General features: G+C 42.4%; 1 protein-coding gene across 5 annotated transcripts in view; it reads right to left on the bottom strand.

Annotated features, from left to right (window-relative positions):
* IQANK1 (IQ motif and ankyrin repeat containing 1) overlaps positions 1-6,665 on the bottom strand; it is a 173,937-nt gene that overhangs the window by 155,317 nt on the left and 11,955 nt on the right. For all 5 annotated transcript variants that reach the window (XM_034763813.1, XM_034763811.1, XM_034763810.1 and 2 more), the window contains one exon: positions 3,247-3,363. The gene's annotated coding sequence lies outside the window, so the exon portion shown is untranslated. The remainder of the gene's footprint in view (positions 1-3,246; positions 3,364-6,665) is intronic.

The following is a 6,665-nucleotide window of genomic DNA, read 5'->3' on the forward strand; positions in this document are numbered from 1 at the left end:
TGGAAACTATTTACTTTGCTATCAAGATCTGCAGGTAATTTTGGGGCAATTTTCATCTTTTGCCTCAGTACCATATTATGCCTTCCCATGAATCTAGTACACCAGGATACAGTGGCCTTAAATCTGTTGCTGTGATCTGGGTTAGATTTGGCCCACTGAAGTGCAAACAAATGTATTTTATTTCGTGTCACTACATAACCGTTTTGGCGATGCTCATTCACCATGTCTGCTACATGTTTTTCGAGTTCTGGCCAATGTGGAGTGCCTCTTCTTAATGCACACTTACCCCTTGGCATACTCTTTAATGCTTTTTCATTTGCTTTCCAGTCCCGAACCATCTTTTCTGTTATTCCATATTGTCTTGCAGCAGCGCAGTTATTATGTTCCATGGCAAAGTTTACAACTTTAAGTTTGAAACTGGCTTCATATTTCTTTCTTCTTGCTGGTGGAGCCATGATGGGGTTTTGACTGTTGGACATTTGTATACTGTACTGTATGTACTGGTGCTATACTGTATGAACAGGTACAGATACTGGTGCTGTACTGTATGTGGTACCCAGTATACAACAACCAGCCAATCACGGCAAGCGATATACCTTACCGGCGATTGGCTGGTTGTTGTATACAAAGCCTGCTTGGATTGGTCAGCTCTCCCTGCCTGCCCAGCCCTCCCTGTCTCCAAGACTATCAGAGCGGTAGTGCAAACACGCCTCTTTCACCCGTCTGGCCTGCCCTTGTATCCTATTACCTCCTTCTCTGCCTCTCAGATCTCGCACATGCGCGCCTGTGCCGCTTCACTGCAGTCCTCAGGAGCGAGATCTGAGAGGCAGAGAAGGAGGTACGGTAATAGGATACAAGGGCAGGCCAGACGGGTGAAAGAGGCGTGTTTTTCTGGGCACAGCGCCGCTCTCTTTTTTCCATACCCCGGGCGTCCCGGACGCCTGCAGCTTGCTCCGCCCTTCACTTACACCTTCCCGGTGAGGCGCCCCCTCACCTCGTCATCGGGCGGGGATGCGGCCGCGGCCGTTTTTGAGTTCCCCCCACCATATGCGGCGACCGCAGATTCTCCAGTCCGGCTTGGAAGTTTCAGCACCCGCCCTATAAGACGACACCCGGCGTATAAGACGACCCCCGACTTTTGAGAAGATTTTCCTGGGTTAAAAAGTAGTCTTATACGCCAGAAAATACAGTATTTACATGCCAAATATGCTAAACAATTGTATGCCCCTTCATGCTTCAGCCACCATTCCAAAGGACATGCTTCCATGTTGATCATGCTAGTTAAAAAAAATAATACGTTAATTAAATTTGTAACTGAACTCCTTGGGGGAGAATTGTATGTCCCCTGCATTGGGTTTACACACATTCTGCCATATATTTCATGTTATAGCAGCCTTGGATGATGACCCAGCACATGTTATTCATTTTAAGAACATTTTCACTGCAGATTTGACAAAATGCAAAGAGGGTACCAATGTGAGACTTCTAAAGTTAGCTAGAGCACTCGATCCAAGATTTAAGAATCTGAAGTGCCTTTCAAAATCTGAGCGCCACGAGATGTGGAGCATGCTTTCGGAAGTCTTAAAGGAGCAACACTCTGATGCAGAAACTATAGAACCTGAACTACTAAAAAAGAAAATAAACCTTCTGCTGATCGCATCTGACTAAGATAATGAAAATTAACATGCGTCGGTCTGCATTACTTTGGCTGGTTATTGAGCAGAACACGTTATCAGCATGGACACGTTCCCGGGTATGGTGGCTGAAGCATGAAAGGACATATGAATCTTTAGCACATTTGGCACATATCTTGCCAAGCCGTCTAAAACAGTGCCATGAGAACGCCTGTTCTCACTTTCAGGTGACATTGTAAACAAGAAGCGGGCAGCATTATCTCCTGCAAATGTAAACAAACTTGTTTGTCTGAGCAATTGACTGAACAAGAAGTAGGACTGAGTGCACTTGCAGGCTCTAAAGTTTTACATTGTTTTATTTTTGAATGCAGTTTTTTTTTCCACATAATTCTACATTTGTAAGTTCAACTTCCATGATAAAGAGATTGCACCACAGTACTTGTATTAGGTGAATTTAAAAATACAATTTCTTTTGTTTTTTTTATAGTGCAAATACTTGTAACCAAAAATAAATATAAAGTGAGCACTGTACACTTTATATTCTCTGTTGTAATTGAAATCAATATATTTGAAAATGTAGAAAACAGCCAAAAGTATTTAAATAAATGGTATTCTATTATTAATAGTGCGATTGATCACACAATTAATTTTTTTAATCACTTGACAGCCTGCGTTTTTATATAGTTAAAAATCTCATTGTGCAGCCACATTGACCTTCTGTGGCTCTTCTTATCTTTCTTCTGCATCAGAATAGTTTGATGTTGAGCCTCCACGATTACATCTTTTAGGAACTGCCAGCCCCCTTCAACTCCTTTTCTTCCTAACTGATCTTTCCATGGGATCTTGCATATTATTTCTCTGACTCAGTTGAAATCTGCTTTTCTGAAGTTTGGTGTCCTAGTTTTGCTGTTCTCATGTTCTCCTTTCCATAGGATCTTGAATTTTATCAGATCATGGTCACTTCCTCCCAAGTTCCTGACTACCTTCATGTTCTCAACTAATTCATTCCTGTTGGTCTAAACCAGATCCAAAATGGATGACTCTCTAGTTGTTTCCTCAATCAGAAAGTTGTCCCCTACACATGCTAAGAATTTGCAGGACATATGTTTTGCTGTAATAGTCTTCCAACAGATATCACGGAAGTTAAAATCTCCCATTAATACTAGCTCATGTGTGTTTACTAATCTTGTTACCTGCTTGTAGAATGACTCATCCACATCCTCTTCCTGATTTGGTGGTCTAAAATAGACCCCCACCATAACATCACTACTGTCGACCTATTATCAACTCAAGGTAATTCTAGATTATAGCTTTTTCTAACCAATCAAGATTAATTGATCACTGAATTAAAAATTAGTGATTGTCAAGGTGTAAGTGATCACAAATGTACTGAGCAACAAAGAGTCCTGTGGCACCTTATAGACTAACAGATGTATTGGCGCATAAGCTTTCGTGGGTGAATACCTACTTTGTGTACTGAGTGTCCCCACAGGGTTTTACATTGGGTTAACTAAATCAGTTTCAAAATCACACCTTTAGTTAAACCAGTGCACTTTTATATATAGACAAGGCCTGTTACCCCTTATGATCAAATACTCTATATTGCACCTACCTATATGTGGGCTGTGTATTAGGGCTGGCTCATTCTGCTTATTGCTGGATTTCCTTGGGAGCTTGGAGCTGCTCTCTTCCTTAGCTGTGCCTTTCCTCTCAGCTTGCTGGCTTAACGCTGGGAAAGGGAAGAAAAAAAGAAACAAAAAACAAAAAAAAACTTTAGCCATTTTATTACCAGAGGCTACCTGACGCCTAAAGACAAGCTCCTGAATCTGTAAAACTTCCAAAAGTGCTGGGTGCCCACAAATCCAACTAAAATCAATGGTCAGGCCAGGACATAGAACATCATTGGTGATGCTGATGAATGATCTCTTGAAGAAACACAGTAAAAGAACTAAAAACGAGCCAGCATGGCTTAACAACCATGTAAAAGAAGCAGTGAGAGATAAAAAGACTTCCTTTAAAAAGTGGAAGTCAAATCCTAGTGAGGCAAATAGAAAGGAGCATAAACACTGCCAAATTAAGTGCAAGAATGTAATAAGAAAAGCCAAAGAGGAGTTTGAAGAACGGCTAGCCCAAAACTCCAAAGGTAATAACAAAATGTTTTTTAAGTACCTCAGAAGCAGGAAGCCTGCTAAACAACCAGTGGGGCCCCTTGATGATCGAGATACAAAAGGAGCGCTTAAAGACGATAAAGTCATTGCGGAGAAACTAAATGGATTCTTTGCTTCAGTCTTCATGGCTGAGGATGTTAGGGAGATTCCCAAACCTGAGCTGGCTTTTGTAGGTGACAAATCTGAGGAACTGTCACGGATTGAAGTGTCACGAGAGGAGGTTTTGGAATTAATTGATAAACTTAACATTAACAAATCACCGGGACCAGATGGCATTCACCCAAGAGTTCTGAAAGAACTCAAATGTGAAGTTGCGGAACTGTTAATTAAGGTTTGTAACCTGTCCTTTAAATCGGCTTCTGTACCCAATGACTGGAAATTAGCTAATGTAACACCAATATTTTAAAAGGGCTCTAGAGGTGATCCCGGCAATTACAGACCGGTAAGTCTAACGTCTGTACCGGGCAAACTAGTCGAAACAATAGTTAAGAATAAAATTGTCCGACACATAGAAAAACATAAACTGTTGAGCAATAGTCAACATGGTTTCTGTAAAGGGAAATCGTGTCTTACTAATCTATTAGAATTCTTTGAAGGAGTCAACAAACATGTGGACAAGGGGGATCCAGTGGACATGGTGTACTTAGATTTCCAGAAAGCCTTTGACAAGGTCCCTCACCAAAGGCTCTTATGTAAATTAAGTTGCCATGGGATAAAAGGGAAGGTCCTTTCATGGACTGAGAACTGGTTAAAAGACAGGGAACAAAGGGTAGGAATTAATGGTAAATTCTCAGAATGGAGAGGGGTAACTAGTGGTGTTCCCCAACGGTCAGTCCTCGGACCGATCCTATTCAACTTATTCATAAATGATCTGGAGAAAGGGGTAAACAGTGAGGTGGCAAAGTTTGCAGATGATACTAAACTGATAAAGATAGTTAAGTCCAAAGCAGACTGTGAAGAACTTCAAAAAGATCTCACAGAACTAAGTGATTGGGCAACAAAATGGCAAATGAAATTTAATGTGGATAAATGTAAAGTAATGCACATTGGAAAAAATAACCCCGACTATACATACAATATGATGGGGGCTAATTTAGCTACAAGTCAGGAAAAAGATCTTGGAGTCATCGTGGATAGTTCTCTGAAAACGTCCACGCAGTGTGCAGAGGCGGTCAAAAAAGCAAACAGGATGTTAGGAATCATTAAAAAGGGGATAGAGAATAAGACTGAGAATATATTATTGCCCTTATATAAATCGATGGTACACCCTCATCTTGAATACTGCGTACAGATGTGGTCTCCTCATCTCAAAAAAGATATACTGGCACTAGAAAAGGTTCAGAAAAAGGCAACTAAAATGATTAAGGGTTTGGAACGGGTCCCATATGAGGAGAGATTAAAGAGGCTAGGACTCTCCAGCTTGGAAAAGAGGAGACTAAGGGGGGATATGATAGAGGTATATAAAATCATGAGTGATGTGGAGAAAGTGGATAAGGAAAAGTTATTTACTTATTCCCATAATACAAGAACTAGGGGTCATCAAATGAAATTAATAGGCAGCAGGTTTAAAAGAAATAAAAGGAAGTTCTTCTTCACGCAGCGCACAGTCAACTTGTGGAACTCCTTACCTGAGGAGGTTGTGAAGGCTAGGACTATAACAGAGTTTAAAAGAGAACTGGATAAATTCATTAATGGCTATTAGCCAGGACAGGTAAGGAATGGTGTCCCTAGCCTCTGTCTGTCAGAGCAGGGCCGGCTCTAGGTTTTTTGCTGCCCCAAGCAAAAAAAATGTTGGCTGCCACCCCCCCACTGCACCCTTCTGCCACCCCAGCCCTGGGTCACTGGTAATTCGCTCCCAGGGCGGGTCATTCAGCAGGAATTTTGGATGTGCACAGAACACAGACAGGATTGGTTCCTATATGGTTACAGAACTGCAGTAAAGTGGAACAATTTTCAGCTTGTGTGATTGAAGGCTATCTAGATGCATATTATAAGGCTGCCCTACATAAATGAGGAAATGTTGAGGTGCCTTTATTATTCTTTTATTCCATTCTTTGTTTCTATGGGGAATTTGCCCATGCAATATCACTGTCTTCCTTTTAAACAAATAAAACTAAAACTTAAAAATAAATAATAATAATAAAAAGCAATGGCTGTTGAAAATAGCAATTCCAGTCCTAATAACCACTGGGAAGCATTTCTTGCTCAATTTATTCTACTTTTTCTACAGCAAGTTACAGTGGATCAGTATATTTGATTTGGGGGAAATGAAGTAACGGCTGCCCAAATTGAGCTTGAGCACTCCTGAATTTTGAGGGTGTTCAAATCTGGAAGGCAGGTGCTGGATTCCCTTTCTGAATATTAGCTAAATCTGGAAAAGAAAAGTAGATTTCTGCTTCCATGGCTCAGAAATGCAAATCCTCCTACGTGCCTGGTACTGTATCTAAAGCTACCCAGTCTAGTAGAGCCTCCCCTCCCTTTTCATTTTAAATTCTAGTGGGATCCATGTACCTGCCTTGCTAGGCTTCAGATAGAGAGGTGCAATGTCCATTTAGTCCACCCAATTCTTTCTTGGGGGAGAGCCTAGGGCTGGGGCGGCAGGAGATGCAGGTAAGGGGAGAGCCCAGGGCTGGGACAGCAGGAGGTGCGGGTGGGGGCCAGAGCTGGGGCGGCAGGGAGTGCGGGTGCATGGGGGGGGAGAAAAGCCCAGGGCTGGGGTGGCACAAGATGCGGGTGGGGGGAAAGAGCCCAGGGCTGGGGTGGCAGGAGATGCAGGTAAGGGGAGAGCCCAGGGCTGGGAGAGCAGGAGGTGCGGGTGGGGGCCAGAGCTGGGGCGGCAGGGGGTGCGGGTGCATGGGGGGGG

This window comes from Trachemys scripta, chromosome 2, assembly GCF_013100865.1.
Source record: "Trachemys scripta elegans isolate TJP31775 chromosome 2, CAS_Tse_1.0, whole genome shotgun sequence".
NCBI classification, from domain to species: domain Eukaryota; kingdom Metazoa; phylum Chordata; order Testudines; family Emydidae; genus Trachemys; species Trachemys scripta.